Source organism: Chiloscyllium punctatum, chromosome 13 (assembly GCF_047496795.1).
Source record: "Chiloscyllium punctatum isolate Juve2018m chromosome 13, sChiPun1.3, whole genome shotgun sequence".
NCBI classification, from domain to species: domain Eukaryota; kingdom Metazoa; phylum Chordata; class Chondrichthyes; order Orectolobiformes; family Hemiscylliidae; genus Chiloscyllium; species Chiloscyllium punctatum.
In genome coordinates, this window is record NC_092751.1 from 46,084,277 (window position 1) to 46,100,739 (window position 16,463).

General features: G+C 44.3%; 1 non-coding gene across 1 annotated transcript; it reads right to left on the reverse strand.

Annotated features, from left to right (window-relative positions):
• Positions 1–7,455: 7,455 nt before the first annotated feature.
• Positions 7,456–7,537, reverse strand: trnal-uaa (transfer RNA leucine (anticodon UAA)). The gene has a single exon. It is a non-coding gene; the product is annotated as a tRNA-Leu (tRNA).
• Positions 7,538–16,463: the final 8,926 nt, after the last annotated feature.

The window sequence follows — 16,463 nt, forward strand, 5'->3', positions numbered from 1 at the left end:
TGGTGTATTCAAACCGTTGCCGGTGGCTGGAGCATCTCAGACGTGTCGAGCATGGAAACAAATCTCGTGATCCAACTTGCCCTTGCTGAATAGATAACCGAAATTAATCCATACATTTCTGCCAATATTTGTGCCTTATCTCTCCGAGGTCTTCCTGTCTATACACCCATTCAGATGCCTTTGAAATGTTGTGAGTGCACCAGACTTTGCCACTAAATGTGGCAATTCATTCCACACACACAAAAGTTCTGTGTGAAAAATATGTGTCCCTCACATCCCATTATAATTTTTCCTCTCTCACATTAAACGTTTGCTACGTAGATTTGAACTCGCGTGTCTTGTAAAGAAGTGCTCCCTGACTATTTACTCTGTCTGTCTTCCTCATGATTTTATAAGCTTCTGTGAGGCCATATCTAAGCACTGAAGCTCCTGGGAATCTGACGAAGCCTATTCAGTTTCGTTCTCATGTCCAAGCAGTGCAAACCTTGCAAATCCTTGTAAAGATTTTCTAAACTTACACTTGCAAGAAGTGTGTCCAGCTGCAGCACTTGTTTGACCGCGTACCCGCTCTGGAGCTGCGGGTGGACTCACTGTGGAGTGTCAGCAATTCTGGAGAGTTATGTTGCCTCCCAGGTGCTCAGGCCAGGGATGTCGCCCGTCAGCTGAAGAGCATTCGAAAAGGGGATCATGAACAGCCAGTTGTCTTGGTGCATACAGGCACCAACGAGAAAAAAACGAGATGAGGACCTGCAGGGAGAATTCAAGGAGCGAGGAGAGAAATTAAAGAGGAGGACCTCAAAGGTAGTAATCTCGGAATTACTGCCGGTGCCATGTGACTGCCAGCGTAGAAATGAATAAAAAAAAAGGGCACGGTGAACACGTGAGTTGAAGAATGGTGCTGCAGGGCGGGTTTCAGATTATTGGATTTTGTGACCAGTTCTGGGGAATGTGGGACTATATGAAAATTGACGATCTACATCTGAACCAGACGGGATCGTATGTCCTTTCGGGAGTTTTTGCGACTGCTGTTGGGGAGGTTTTACACTAATGTGGCAGGGGGCTGGGAACCACAAGATTAAACCAGTCGGCAGTGAGGTGGAAACTGGAAACGCTAAGAATCTGGAAGATAGCATTAATAATGGGAAGAGTAGGCAGAGAGCAGATGAATGCAAAAGAACTGGTGGCCTGAAATGCATCGACTTTAATGCATGGAGTATAGACAGATGAACTTAGGGCTTAGGTTGGTGCCTGGGAATATGACGTTATTGCAATTCTCGGGGAATGTGTCTGTGTCTCTCTTTCTGTGGGAGACACGACGTGGATAATAACACAGTGTGAGTATGTCAAACTTCAATCCCCTTGTTGTGTCATCTAAGATCAAAGCGAGAACCTCACTGCCATTTGCACTGGAAACATCAGAACACATAAGGTTATGGACAAAAGCTGGAAACTGGGAATAGAATAGATGAATGTCTTTAAACCAGTCTGCACCATGGGCCAAATTGGATTTTCCATTCTGCAAAACTTGAAGACGAGTAGAAACCAATCTGCAGTGAAACTCATCAGAAATGAATTGGAAAATCCATTTCATTGAGAATAAGTGCAAGAGTGTCTGTCTTCATTCCGTGTAATCTCGTAGTTAGGAGTTGGAATTCTAACCGCAATAGTGTTGGTTCTATTCTCGGACAGGGAATGCATGTTTTATTGTGCAAATATATCGTGGTACCAGTATTTCTTACCACTGGTCCGAACCTGGTAATGCTTGGTTTTGTGCCAGGTTATCAAAAATCAAAAAGATACAGGTTTTGGAAATATGAACTAAAATCGAGAATTGATAGAGAAACCCGCTACAACTGGCAACATCTGTGGAGAGAAACAGGTTTTCTTTTCTTAAGATGGACAGGAAACAGTTTAGTTATAGACTTCTAGATTATACTCTTGGGAAAATGATAATCTTACCTGTCGAATCAGGATATTTAACGAAATCACTCTTGAGCTTACAACCATCGAATTTACAATCTTAAAAGGACTTAATCAGCTGTCATGCTACTTTCATTTTCCTGAGCTGGTGGAAGGCTATGTTTTAATGGCTACATTTCCTTTTAGTTTCCGTTATTTAGCAGTCACGCCGAATGGAGAATTGTTTCTTTCATAGTCTGCCTCAATATGTGTCTTTGTTTTTCTATATTTGTCTCTGTATCCTCCTGGCTATTTTTCACATTCTCTGACTCTCTGGCTCTCCATATCCCTCATTTCCCATTTCTGCTCTTGAAAAGCCTGACATTCAGAGACAGTTTGAGATTCAAACTGCTGAGAGGCTTTCTGACGCCTGGTTGGAGTCGGTCGAAGTAGTCTCACATTCTCTGGATAATGCGTCTCTCACTTCTACCTGAGGCAAGGAGACATTTCTTCCTCAAAATCTAAAGACCCTTTCGAAGTTAAAGTTGATTTCCTTATCCAACAGAGAAAGAACGTATTTACATGATACCTGAAGAAGAACAACGATGCCTTTACTGTTGGTGTACAACGAATGAATGGTGACAGCAGAGAATGAGGGTGATCATGTCGTGGTGTCAGTGCCATTACCACAACATTTCCCAGGAATGCTACAGTGTCTCCTGCCTCACCACTTAATTTCCACAAAACTGGGAATGAAGGAATGAGAATAAGAGGATGAGAAGCAGAAGTGCTTGTGGAACTGCCGGAAGAATCTCCAGGTTAAAATAGAAGTTAAAAAGAGCAACCTACACTACTGGATTTAAACCAGGAAAATGAAGCCGGAACAAGAAATCAGAATGTACAGCAATTCAAACAGGGCACTGAGTTTCTCGATCAGCAACACACTACTTGTGAGAAATAACGAGCTTTCATTACAATGAGCAGGCACCAGTGTGATGGGAGCTGCTTTCACCAGCTAAGCCATGGCGCCACGTTAAGAGCTAGTTTTCTCATCCATATGTGCAATGCCTGAACCACTTGATCACAGGAATTCGAAAACGCGTTTTCTGTATTAATGTTGCTCAGTTTGAATGGCAATCAAACTCTGCTTGTGCAAAAACAGACGTTTGAATGCTGAGCATGCCCCACTAAAAAGGCACAGAAAAAGAGAGTATCCTCTTGCATTGGCATCCAAAAGATATTTTCGTCTGTTTAAACTGACAGAATAAAGAGGATGTGCTCATCTCCTCTCGCGTCCCATTAACCACGTTAAGACACGCGCAGGGATTTTCAAACCAAGATGAACAGGCTCATTGTTGTGAATTGACAGCAGTGGTGTGTGAGTCATTGCGAACAGTGAGCAATAAATGCTGAACCAATAGCACTGACACTAAGCCTTACACCATCAGCTCCACACTTACATCTTGTGTCATGTCTCTTAGCCATCAGTGCATTTGACTTTAATTATTCTACCCTGCACCTCTCCTCAAGTTATTCCCGACCGCTTGCAGTGTCGAATTAGAACATGCAACTATTAGAAATGCATTTCTGGGACACAGTTGTCTTTCAATGAGATAAGATTCACTGCACATCCCTAATTATTCCAAAGATGTAGGGGACGAGTTACTTTTGTTAACTCCTCAAATCCTTAGTATGGAGGTACTGACAAGAAACCGCTAGAGATGGAGTTCCTGGATTGCGGAGACCAGACCGACCCCAAACTGCAAACGTAACTCACCCTGGGAAGAGCAGATGGACCCCACTCTGTCAATGTAACTCAACCAGGGAACAGAAGTCTGATATCACATGATCATTGTATCTCAAAGAGGAAATTATGGCCTGACCGCACTCTGTTAATGTAACTCACCCAGGGAAGAGTAGACTGACGCCACTCTGTCAATGTTAGTCATCCAGGGAAGAGCAGACTGACCCAACACTTTATATGCCAGTAAATGGCAGACTGACACCACTCAAAGAAGAGCAGGCTGTACCCATTCTGTCTCTGTCACTCATCCAGGGAAGAGCAGACTGATCCAACACTTTATATGTAACTCACCCAGCAAATGGCAGACTGACACCACTCAGAGAAGAGCAGGCTGTACCCATTCTGTCTCGGTCACTCATCAGGGAAAGAGCACGCTGATCTGCTTCTGTCAATGAAACACAAGCAGGGAGACGAGCCTGACCCCACTCTGTCAAAGTGACTCTCTCAGAGAAGAGAAGACTTATTCCTTTCTGTCTATGTGAATCATCCAGCGAAGACAGTAATGAAACCATACTTCCTGTTAAACTCAGACAGGGAAGGGCAGACTCTCACGATTCTGAGAAAGTAACACGCCCGTGGAGGAGCAGACTGACAACCCTCTCTTAACGTAGATCACCCAGGGAAGAACTGACTGAGTGCAGTCTGTGATATTACTCACTCAGAAAGGAGCAGACTGACCCCATTCTGTTAATATGACTCTCCCAGGGAAGAGCAGATGAAGCCCAATCTGTCAATGTGACTCAACCAGGGAAGAGCACTCTGACCTCACGTGATCACTTTAACACAACTAGGAAATTGCAGACTGACCGCATTCTGTCAATGCAACTCACCAAGGAAGAGCTGATTGATCCCACACTGTCCAAATAACTCACTCCGTGAAAAGCAGACTGACGCCACTCTGTCAATGTAACTCGCACAGGAAAGAATAGACTGATGCCACTCTGTCAATATAACTCGCACAGGAAAGAATAGACTGATGCCACTCTATCAATGTAACTCACTGAGGGAAGAGCAAACTGACGCCACTCAGTCAGTGTTACTCATCGAAGGATGGGCAGACTGACCCCATACTCTCAGTGTAACTCAGCAGACTGATCCCACACGGTCAATATAAGTCATTCACTGAAGCGCAGTCTGACCCCACTCTATAAATGTAATTCATTCAGGGAAGAGCAGACTGATCCCATTCTGTCTATGGCACTCACCCAATGAATGAACACTAACCCCACTCTACCAATGTAACTCGCCAGAGAAGAGCAGACGGAAGCCAGACTGTCAACATAAATTATCGAGGGAAGAGAATACTGATCCCGCTCTTTCTGTTTCACTCAGGCAGGGAAGAGCAGACTGTCACCACTCTGTGAAAGAAATTCGCCCAGGGAAGGGCAGACTGACCCTACTGTATCTGCGTGACTGACACAGGTAAGAGCAACTAATCCAACCCTGTCAATGTATCTCCCTCAGGGAAGAATACCCTGACCCCTCTCTGTCCATGTAGCTCACCTAGGAAACAGCAGACTAACCCCATTCTGTCTATTTAAGTTCACAAAAATTCTCTGAAGTACGTCCTATCCAGACACTCTCCACATCACTGTCTCTGTAACCGTGTGCGTTCAATGGCGAATCCAAATAACCTGCAAATGTTTAGAATGTGGCAGCAAACCAGAGCTACCACACAGAAATTTGGCGAATGTGCAAACTTCCATCAGGCAGTCACCTAAGACTGGAATGGAAACCAAACCCGACAGCAGTCGTGATTATAAAATGGCAGAACAGAAACCCAGCAAAAAGAATTGCGTCCCTGTGTGTTGCAACGATTCTGAGTATTAATTAAGCCCCCCTTTCTGTAGTTAATTTTCATTTTCATCACTGCCAACCTTCTTCAAAGCAAAGCACGCACTTGCTTTTTTCAGACTTCTGATATCCCGCTTTCATTCCGCTTTTTACCTAATCATATTTCTGACTTTACAAACTACGTCATACCAGGTTGACAACTGCAGAATGAGCTTTGTTCCGTTCTCCACTGATGTTGAGAGTAGTAATACAGCATATTCGAGTAGGACTTGATGCGCTTGCAGGTGGTGTATTCACGGCATTATGGCTTCTTTTTTTCATTTTAAGTCTACTATTTCGAGTTCATTGCGCAGACCTCTGAAGTAGACTTTTTGGAGTCGAAATGGTAACTGTGATTTCTCTCGGAAGACAGACGTAGCTTTATTTCTGTTCTCTTAGAAATTGATCTTCTTCTGATCTTTGCAAGTGAAATAGGGTGCCTTGCTATTGCTCGGTTTTAGTTTCAAAATCAAGAGAAACATGAAGAAGACAATATCAAAGAACACAAAGTACTGAGTTGTTAAGATAATTTTTGCAGCAAAGGTGGACATGAAGGTCAAATTAAGATAACGGTTCAAGAACATTTAGTCTGGAAGTGGTATGTGACTTTAGTTCCAAATATATGTTTTCGTTGTTGCAGTACATCTTTTTGACTCCCAGAAAACATTGATTGTTTTCTGTATTCATTTTGTTTCGCGATATCTGTCTTCTGGTCGATCAGGGACAACTTGAATTTGCGTCTGCATTGAATAAGATTTCGCTCTTTCTTTTGAGAAGCAAACCTGTGCATTATGTACCACTTTTCATGCTAATGGCTAAGAAATTCAAAATGAATTACGGTTTATAGATCGTGATCAAGAATGAAGTGATCCACTTGTGAACAAATGTCACCACGCCCTATTCCTACATCGGGCCTGAACGGTCCTTTGGCAGAGACTGCAGAAAGGAAATTTGTTCAGTTTGATTTGATACCAATAGTAGTGCTGTTTTGGTGCAGAAATGTGTTAACATCTCTGACGTTAGAGTCAAAATTTAAGTCACATCTACTCCATGGAGTGTCTTCTCATATGGGAACATGCTGACATGAAAACATCTAGCTCTGATAGCAAAGGTTTTTACATTAAACTGGGAGTATGTTTAACTAAGCAATTCAGACGGCCAAGATGAATAATTGGCATTTGGTTCTTCAAGCTGAGCTCTCCACAGCAACTGCTCCAACGAAGGCCGTGGATAAGATCCCCATCGATTATTTTGGTCAATTTTAGCCTCAACAACAACCTATTGTTCTGAACAATGCTACACCTCAAGCAGAGTGCTAAGTCTGATTTTCATCGTTAATTTTCCAATTCAGTTCTTAATGCACAGTTTCTTATGAATGTGGACAGCAGAAGACCGTTAACATTCCATTTCTAATATTTCCAGAAAATTCTACTCCGCTGATATCGCCTTGCCTTATCACACCTCAAGCCAGGGACCTGGATCAGTCGAGTTCCTTTCCACACATGGAGTTGCTTTTTCGAATTCATTGACTTCTGATATAATAGATTATTGGCCTTGAGAGTCAGTTGTAAATTAGGTTGAACTTTCTCAGCTTGACTTTCAACTGATCCTAAAAAAAAATTCATCACCTGCAGGTAAATGTATTGCATTGCTTGTTGTTTTGCTTAATTCCACCCCCCACCCCCCACCCCCCACTCCCGAACATCCAAATTTCACGATAGTTCGACAAATGTTTTGAAACTGATTCGTGTTGGAAGTTGGTGGCTTTTGGTGTCTCGACATATAATTTATTCAATTAGACGTCTTGAAATGACTTCGGATTCTTCACAGTTGAAAATTCACTTTCGATTGAATGCAAAGTTCAAGCTCCACGAAATTCCAAATTCCGCTAAGAGATTAATGAATTTTAAAGGATTCAGCGCTGTGAACAGGATGCGAACTTGTGCAGGAAGACCCCATTGGATTTTAAATCCAACACCTTAACCTCTCGGCCATCACAGCTACGGAAAAATTGCCAATTTTCATAGTAAAAGAACTGAATTCATGAAATACGCAATTTGTTTGAAGAACAAATTGTCAAGACCCAAAGATTTCGCCGAATCATTTGCAGAGACCCAGACGATCGTTACCTTGGCAGATTGACAGGATTTCACCGCAAACTAGATTCTGACACAGCTGAAGTTGTGGGAATGATTCTTCGTCGAATGTTAGAGTCACGGATGTTCACCACATGTAGAGAGGATCATTGTTTCACTGCGTCCGATCGACCTTGACTCAATTGCTCATCATCTGGTGCCAAAGTTGTGTTTTAATATTCATCAAAATATGGTATTAAAAATATTGATGCTAAGTCCATAAACACTAGCTGCATTCGTAAAAAAAAAATCGGAATTAGAAAGAATGCAGAACCAATTTACAGTAATTTATCCAGCAACTCATCCGTAAGTTCTGACAATGAACTTGTGAGCACAAGACTGGAAGATTGACCGAAGATTTGGAACTTGAAATCGTCTTGACGGAATTATTTGCAAAATTTTTGCGGTTGTTCTAGTCATCAAGTCCTTGAAAAATACAACATGGAAAGTGGCCCTTCTTTCCAACTTGACCATGGTGGACAGTTATCCTAAATTAATAGGTCCCATTTGCCAACATTTGGCCCACATCCCTCTAAACCTTGTTACTCATATATCCATCCAGATGCCATTAAATGTTACAGTTGTACCAGTCTCCAACAAATTCTCTGGCAGCTCATTCTGGACACGACCGAAAAAGTTGCCCCTGACGTCCCTTTTAAATCCTTACCCACTAATTTTAAACCGATGTTTTCTAAATTTTGACTTCCTCACCAGCAGGAAAACACCTTGATGAGTCAACCTATCCATGTCCCTCATGATTTAATATATAGCAACGATTTGACTTTATCATACTTGTCAGGAGGGAAATGTGTGGAGATTATTTGGTGAAGGTTTAAAGTAAAAAGTCTGATGTACAGATTTTTAGAATTGCATCTTGGAGAAGTTATTAATAAGTCATTGAAGTCTAGTGGCAGTTGTAGAAGTCTGTTGTGAAAGCTGCAGAAGGATTTCAGGGCACGAGAACGAAGCATTATTTCCAATGTATTGTGGCTCAGTTCGACCGCACTTGGACTACAGTATGAGGAATTACAATTCTCAATTTAGGAAAGATACAAATGCCATATGAGGAATACTACGAATGGTGATTAGCCTTGATATCATGGTTGAACATTAGTCCTGTGAATTGAAATTGGGCAAATCTGGTTTTTTTTAACAGTTTCAACACAAGAGAGGTAATCTCATTGAGAGTTGCAAAATATTTGAAGAGATAAAGAGGGTGGTGCAATTAAATTTTGTTCTGTAATTGATAAATCTAGAAGCAGGAGAGGGCAATTTTAAAATGAAGCATTGTGATTTATGACCAGGATGAGAACTATTGATTTTTGTCTTAGCCTTGAGTAGTGTCGCTATTCAGCACGACAGTGAGCCTTGGATATTTGGTCTTTGAATGCATCACTATCAGCCTGACCCGCCGACACTTACTTCATCACTGTAGACCTGACCCCTCACACTTACCGCCTTAATTTCAGCGTGAACCCCTCAAACTTACTGCATCAGTATCCATCTGGCGCCCTCACATTTACTGCACCATTTTCACTTCGAGACCCTCATTTTGACTGCGTCGGACTGCCAAATACTTACTTTGTCACTATCAGTCACGTCCTTACACTTCCTATGTTACTATTATCCTGACTCCTTACACTTACTGTGTCACTATCAGCCTGACTCTATCACACTTATTATGTAAGTACCATACTGACGCTTCACACTTGCCGTGTCACTACAACACTGATTCCTCAAACTTACTATGTCGCTATCACCTTGACCCTCTCACATTTACTGCGCCACAATCACACTGACCACCTCACACCTACTGCTTCACTATGAGCTTCAACACTCACACTTACAGCGTCACTACCAGCCTGACTCACTCACACTTATCACCTGACAATCAGCATTACTCTTTCAAATTTATTTCATCATTATTAGGCTGAGGCACTCACACTGACAGCGTCACTAACAGCCTGACCCCCTCATACGTACTGTGTTGGTATCTCTCTGATCCCCTCAGAATTACTGCGTCACAATCACTCTGACCCCCTCATACTTAATGCGTCACTATCCCTCTGGCACCCTCATACTTCCTGCATCACTCACACCCTGACACATGCGCACCTACTACATCCCTATCAGCCAAACCCCACTCACTAATGGCGTCAATCGCTCTCTAATCTGCTGACACTTAATGCGTCACCATCACCTTGACACTCTCTCACTTAGTGCATCAATACCAGCCTGACCCCCTCACGCTTACTGGATCACTACCAGCCTGATCCCCTCAAATGTACTGTGTCACTATCAGACTGACCCACTCATAATTACAACATCACTATCACCTTGACCCCCAAACTTAGTGCGTCCAGATCAAACTGAACCTTTCACTCTTCTTGCGTCACCTTCAGCCAGACCCTGCACACTATCACTCTGACCTCCTCATACTTGCTGCATCACAATAACTCTATCCCACTCACACCGTGTGTGTCACTATCACCCTGACAATTCATACTCACTGCACCACTATTATGCTGACTCCATCACAATTAGTATATCATTATCAGCCTGACCTCTTACACTTACTGTGTCACTCTCAACCTGTCCCCTCATATTTCCTGTGTCACTCTCAATCTGACACCCTCTAAGTGTCTGCGTCACTGTCACCCTGAACACGTCACACTTACTGCATGGGTGTCTACCTGAAACCTCACGCTTATTGCGTCACTATCATCCTGAGTGGCTCACACTTACTGTTTCACTAGCACACCAACACTCTCATCTTTACTGCGTCACTATCGGCCTGACACCTCACACGAACTGCATCACTATTAGCCTGACCCGCTCACACGTTTTGCGACACTACTAACCTGACCCCCTCACAAGTGCTGTGTCGCTATTAGCCTGAGCCCCTCACTATCACGCTGATCAAGCTCACAATTACAGCATCACTATCAACCTGGCCCCCTCACACTTTCTCTGTCATTATCACCCTGACCCTCTCACACGTAATGCGTCACTGTCACACTGAGACACTCACATTTTCTGCGTCGTTATCAGCCAGACCCGCCGGCAGACAGCGTCACAATCAACCTGGCCCCTCACACTTGCATGCCTCAATATCAGCGTGAACCCCTCACACTTACTGCATCACTGTCCATCTGCCATCCTCACACTTACTGCACCAGTTTCACCTTGACATCCTCATTTTTACTGTATCACTATCAGCCTGACAGCCACACACATATTGCATCACTATCAGTGACGCCCTCGCACTTCCTATGTTAATATCACCCTCACTTCTAAAACCTACTGCGTCACTATCAGCCTGACTCTATCACACTTTTTGTGTCAGTATCAGACTGACGCCTCACGCTTACCATGTTACGAAAACTCTGCCCCATCACACTGACTGCGTCACTATCAGCCTGACCCCTCAGACGTACTGCTTCAATATCACCCTGACCCACTCACACTTTTTGAATCAGTTTCAGTCTGACGCCTCGCACTTACTGTGTAACTAAAACTCTCCCCTTCATAGTTACTGCGTCACTCTCACTCTGATCCTCTCTCATTTACTGCATCACTCTCACCCTGATCTCCTCACATTTACTACGTCACTATCACCCTAACCCACTCACACTGTCTTTGCCATTTTCACCTTGCCTGCCTTATTTTTATTGCGTCCCCATCAGCCTAACCGCCACACACTTATTGCATCACTTCCAGTCACGCCCTGACACTTCCCATGTTACTATCACCCTGAATCCTTACACTTATTGTGTCATTATCAGGATGACCCCTCACACTTACTGTGTCACTATCAGCCTGACTCCATCACATTTATTGTGTCAGTATCAGACTGACGCCTCACACTTATCTTGTCACTAAAACACTGCCCCGTCACATTGACTGTGTCACTATCAGCCTGACCCCCTCACATTTAGTGCTTCACTATCGCAATGCCCCTCTCTCACTTACGACATCATTTACACCCTGACACCCCACACTTGCTGTGGCACTATCACACTGAGGGCCGTACAATTAGTGTCACCGTCATCCTGACCCCTTACACTTAATGCGTCACTATCACACTGGTATCTCACACCCACTGTGTCACTATCATCCTGAGCTGCTTTCACCTATTGTGTCACTATCACTTTGACCCGAACACACTTCCTGCATCAATATCAGCCTGACCATTTCACACATGCTGCGCCACTACCAGGCTGAGTCCCTCACATATACTGAGTCACTATCAGGCTGACCCACTCATGCTTACTGCGTCACTATCTCCCTGACTCCCCACTCTTACTGCGTCAAGATTATTGTGCCCCCATACACTTACAGCGTAAATATCATCCTGACAACTTCACACTTACTGCGTCGTGATCAGCCTGATCCCCTCAGACTTAATGCATCACTATCAGCTTCAACACTCACATTTACTCCATCACCTCTAGCACTACCCCTGCACACTTACTACATCCCTAACCGCCTTAACCCCTCGCATTTACTTCATCACTATCAGCCTGAGACACTCACACTTACAGCTTTACTACAACCTGGCCCTGTGAGTGCATTTACATCACTGTCACCCTGACCCCTTGCCCATACTGCGTCACTATAAGCCTGGCCCTTCAAATGTTCTGCCTCACTATCACACTGACATCTCACACTCCCTGCGTCACTATCACCCTGACCCCTCACAATTACTGTATCACTACAATCTGACCCCCTGAAAGCATCTGCGTCACTGTCACCCTGACCCTATTACACTTGCCATGTCACCATCACAATGACACATTCACACAGTCTGCTTCACTGTCATCCTGACACCTCACACTCACTGGATAACTACCATCCTCCCCCTCATACTGACCTGTCACTATCATCCAGAGCTGCTCACACACTTATGCGTTCCTATCACTCTGCTCCCAACACACTTACTGCGTCCATATCAGCCTGACACTCGCACACTTCCCGCATCACTATCAGCCTGACCCCTCACAATTTCACTGTGTCTGTCAGTCTGACTCCTCTCATTTCCTGCATCACTTTCACCCTGTCACTTAACACTTACTGGCCAGTATTAGCCTGACGCCCTCAGCATACTGCATCAATATCAGACTGAACACTCACACTTATTCTGTCACCATCACGCTGACCCCCTCACACTCACTGCGTCACTCTCACCCTGTCCCGCCTCACTTCCTGCATTAGGATCACTCTGACTCACCGACACTTACTGCATCACTATCAGCCTGACCCCTCACACATACTGTGACACTATCAGCCTGACCCCATCACACTTGCTGCGTCTCTATCAGCCTGACCCCCTCACACTTACTGCTTCACTATCAGACTGACCCCTCACACTTACAGCATCACTAACAGCCTGGCACCTCACACTTACTGCGTCACTATTCCCCGAACACCTCACATTTATTGGCCACTATCAGCCTGACGCTCTCAACTTACTGTGTCACTACCAGCCTGAACGCACACACGTACTCCCTCACTATCACCCTGACTGTCTCACACTCACTGCGTCAGTCTCTGCCTGACGCCATCACACTTACTACGTCACTATCACCCTGTCCCCTCCCAATTTATGCGTCAGGATCAGTCTGACACAGTAACACTTACTGCATCACTATCAGCCTGATCTCCTTCCAATTACTGCGTCACTATCAGCCTGACCACTCACTCTTACTGCGTCACTGTCACACTGACCCCTCACACGAAGTGCTTCACTATCACCCTGACCGCCTCACACTTACTGCGTCACTATTGGTCTGATCCCTCAGACTTACTGCATCACTATCACTCTGACCCCCCTCACTGCGTACCTTTTGGCCTGATCCACTCACACAGTCTGCGTCACTACCACGCTGACACCTCACCCTCATTGTGTCACTATCATCCTCACTCCATCACACTTATTGAGTCACTGTCAACCTGATCCCCTGAAATGGAAAATTATCATTTTAAGTGAAATCCGTGAAAGCATGGTTGAAACAAAGAAATATGGTCCTAACTTTGCAAAAAGACTGAAGAAATGTAAAGTTCAACCTAATTTTCAGCTGACTCTCAAGGCCAATAATCTATTATATCAGCAGTCAATGAATTAGAAAAAGCAACTCCATGTGGTGAAAGGAACTCGACTGATCCAGGTTCCTGGCATGAGGTGTGATAAGGCAAGGCGATATATAGTATAAAGGGAATATGTGAAAACTGTCAGGCATCCATTTTATGAGGCGTCTTGCAAATGTGTCGGGTCCATTCTGCAAATTTCAAAAATAAACTTTTTCTTTGCTCTTGGTAGCATTTGCGTCGAGTTGATTGAAATTCCACGTCAGTAAACTTGGGGGCTCGCCTGGGACCCTGCCACTGGGTAAGATTTTGAAGATTCCCAGGTGGTGTACGCGCCACTTCCTTGAAGGTCTTTCACTTCATCTCGAGCGCTGAATTAGCCCCTTTGAGAGAGAGGACTGGGGATAAGTGGATCGCCCCAGAGTCACGTTCCGAATCGAATAGGGTCAGGGTAAGAGTTGTGGCTAAAGTAATCCGACATAGAGACTCGTTCGAACAGAAAAGACGAACCAGGAAGAGGGACCAGTGAACTCTCGTGCAGTATTCGAGTAAAACTCTCTGGAGAGTTTAAGAGACAGCAAGATTAACGGTGGTTTGAGACTTGGAGCCACCATGGGCAGCGTTGGAGTCACCAAAGCTGTACCGGTTACGTGGGTTCTTGGTTTGTGAAAGCCAAGGAAATGAGGTGGTCGTGCCCAATGAGAGGGGACCTCCGGAGGTAAAAGCAAATTATATTGGCAAAGAGAAGATTATGCTATCGTGAGAGAGAGAGAGAGAGATAGACAGATAGACAGACAGAGAGATGAACACTTTTCCAACATCCATGAAAATCGGCTCCAACAAGAGCGAACAAAAAGAGGGTGGACAGACAACTCGGAATGGTCAAGAAAAAATACAATATATGCTAAATAATTATGGCCCAGTTTCTGTAAAACAGTTAAAAATGTAAATCAAGGAATGCGTTTTTCTGGAGGAAGGAAGTTTTAGTAACATTTAGTTGCAAATGTTGAGGTCACCGTTGGAGGAGAGAGAGAAGGGGAAACGGAAGGGTAAAATAGAACCTGTGAATTGGAGTGCTTATCACATGTTGAAGGCTGAGCCTGATTTCAGGGAAAGAAAATCTCGAAATAAAGATAGATCAAGTACACATACAAACACCAGCGCACATGCACACACACACGGAAAACAACCTAATGAAGCTGGACAGTGTCTTAAGACTGGATCAGACCCTGACCTTAATGGGTGTCCTCGAAGAGCTACAGCCCCCTCCCCCCCCCCCCCCCCCCCCCCCCCCCAACTACGAGATCCACTTCACGAAGATTCCAAGTCAACGTTTGCCGCCTCCGGTTCTGCTGAATCACCAATAGCATGTCGTACCCACAATCAATTGAAGCAAGAATCCCTAAAGAAGTCGAGACAATGTCCCAGTACCTTTAGCACCTCAAGTCGATAACGTCTATTGTGGACTGATACCACCCAAAGACATAACAACGGCAGAGATCACACCGTATGTGGCACACCTGAGGAGCAGCTTCATCAATGGAATGAAGTACGAAAGAACAAAATAGGTAATAATATAGGTGTATTACCTGGGACACGGGAAAGTTGAATTAGATAGAACATTACGTGATACATGCTGAAATACTACTGGCTCAAGAGAACCATAACCGGAAAATAAAGATGGAACAGCAATCACATGAACCTCAGCTTATTATGATGCAACTGGTCGTTTAGCCATTGGAGGGAGGAACTGCGGGAAAAGAGAGAGGCACAGGTGGAGTTTGCAAAAGAGGAAGGGATCGTGAAAGTGCGCTTGCAGAGATAGATCTGGCTGGTGCTTTGTTTGTGGAGCAATGGACCACTGGTCAGGACAGTGCCCGCACAGACAGCCTCAATCGGTCCTGGATGCTGGACAGCATGGTGACTGACAGGGGACGACTGAGGTTGAGGTAGGCAGGCCAGAAGGTACAGGTTAACCTCTTTCCTTTATACTTGGCAACGAAGAATCCCTAATGCAAATCACTTCTACTAACCTAACGGGCACTGAGATGTATCTCAACTCTATATTGAACATTGAGATTACGAAGTGTGGACAATATGTTCAATATAACAATGATGCGAATATGTCGATGCCTACCTCTATGTTATATGTGGAAGGTACACCAATTAACTTTTTGGTAGATACATGGCCAGCATATTGACTCCTCAAATCAAGAGAGTTCAGAGAGTTGACACCAATAAAGATGAGTGGAATGTTCCTGAACTCAATGGAGGCATCAGGCGTCGTGATATGAGAGAGTTTTACCGCACCCATATTGTGTGAAATCAGTAATGTGTATCCATTCTAATTCTCAGTTTTGTTAGCGGAATTCTGTCCTTTACATTTGATGGCTCGGGATCTCATAGTGAGACTGGGGTTGTATTTGCTCAGTACTCCGACGGGCTTGCAGTTAATTCAAAGGGAGAATTCACAAGTATAAACTGTAAAATACAACACACCCCTGGTGTATGTCTATGAGTGGCGAATAAGACAGAGGGCAATGAGTTCAGTGAGCAATACACTCACCCTGGAAGCAAGTAACCATGTTAACCCAATTAGCACCGATTTTCTTTTTGCGGGAATATGCTGCACTGCACAGCACACATACACCACGGTAGCCCTGAGGAACCATAAGAGAAGTATTGGTTCTGGAGATTGGTTAAAC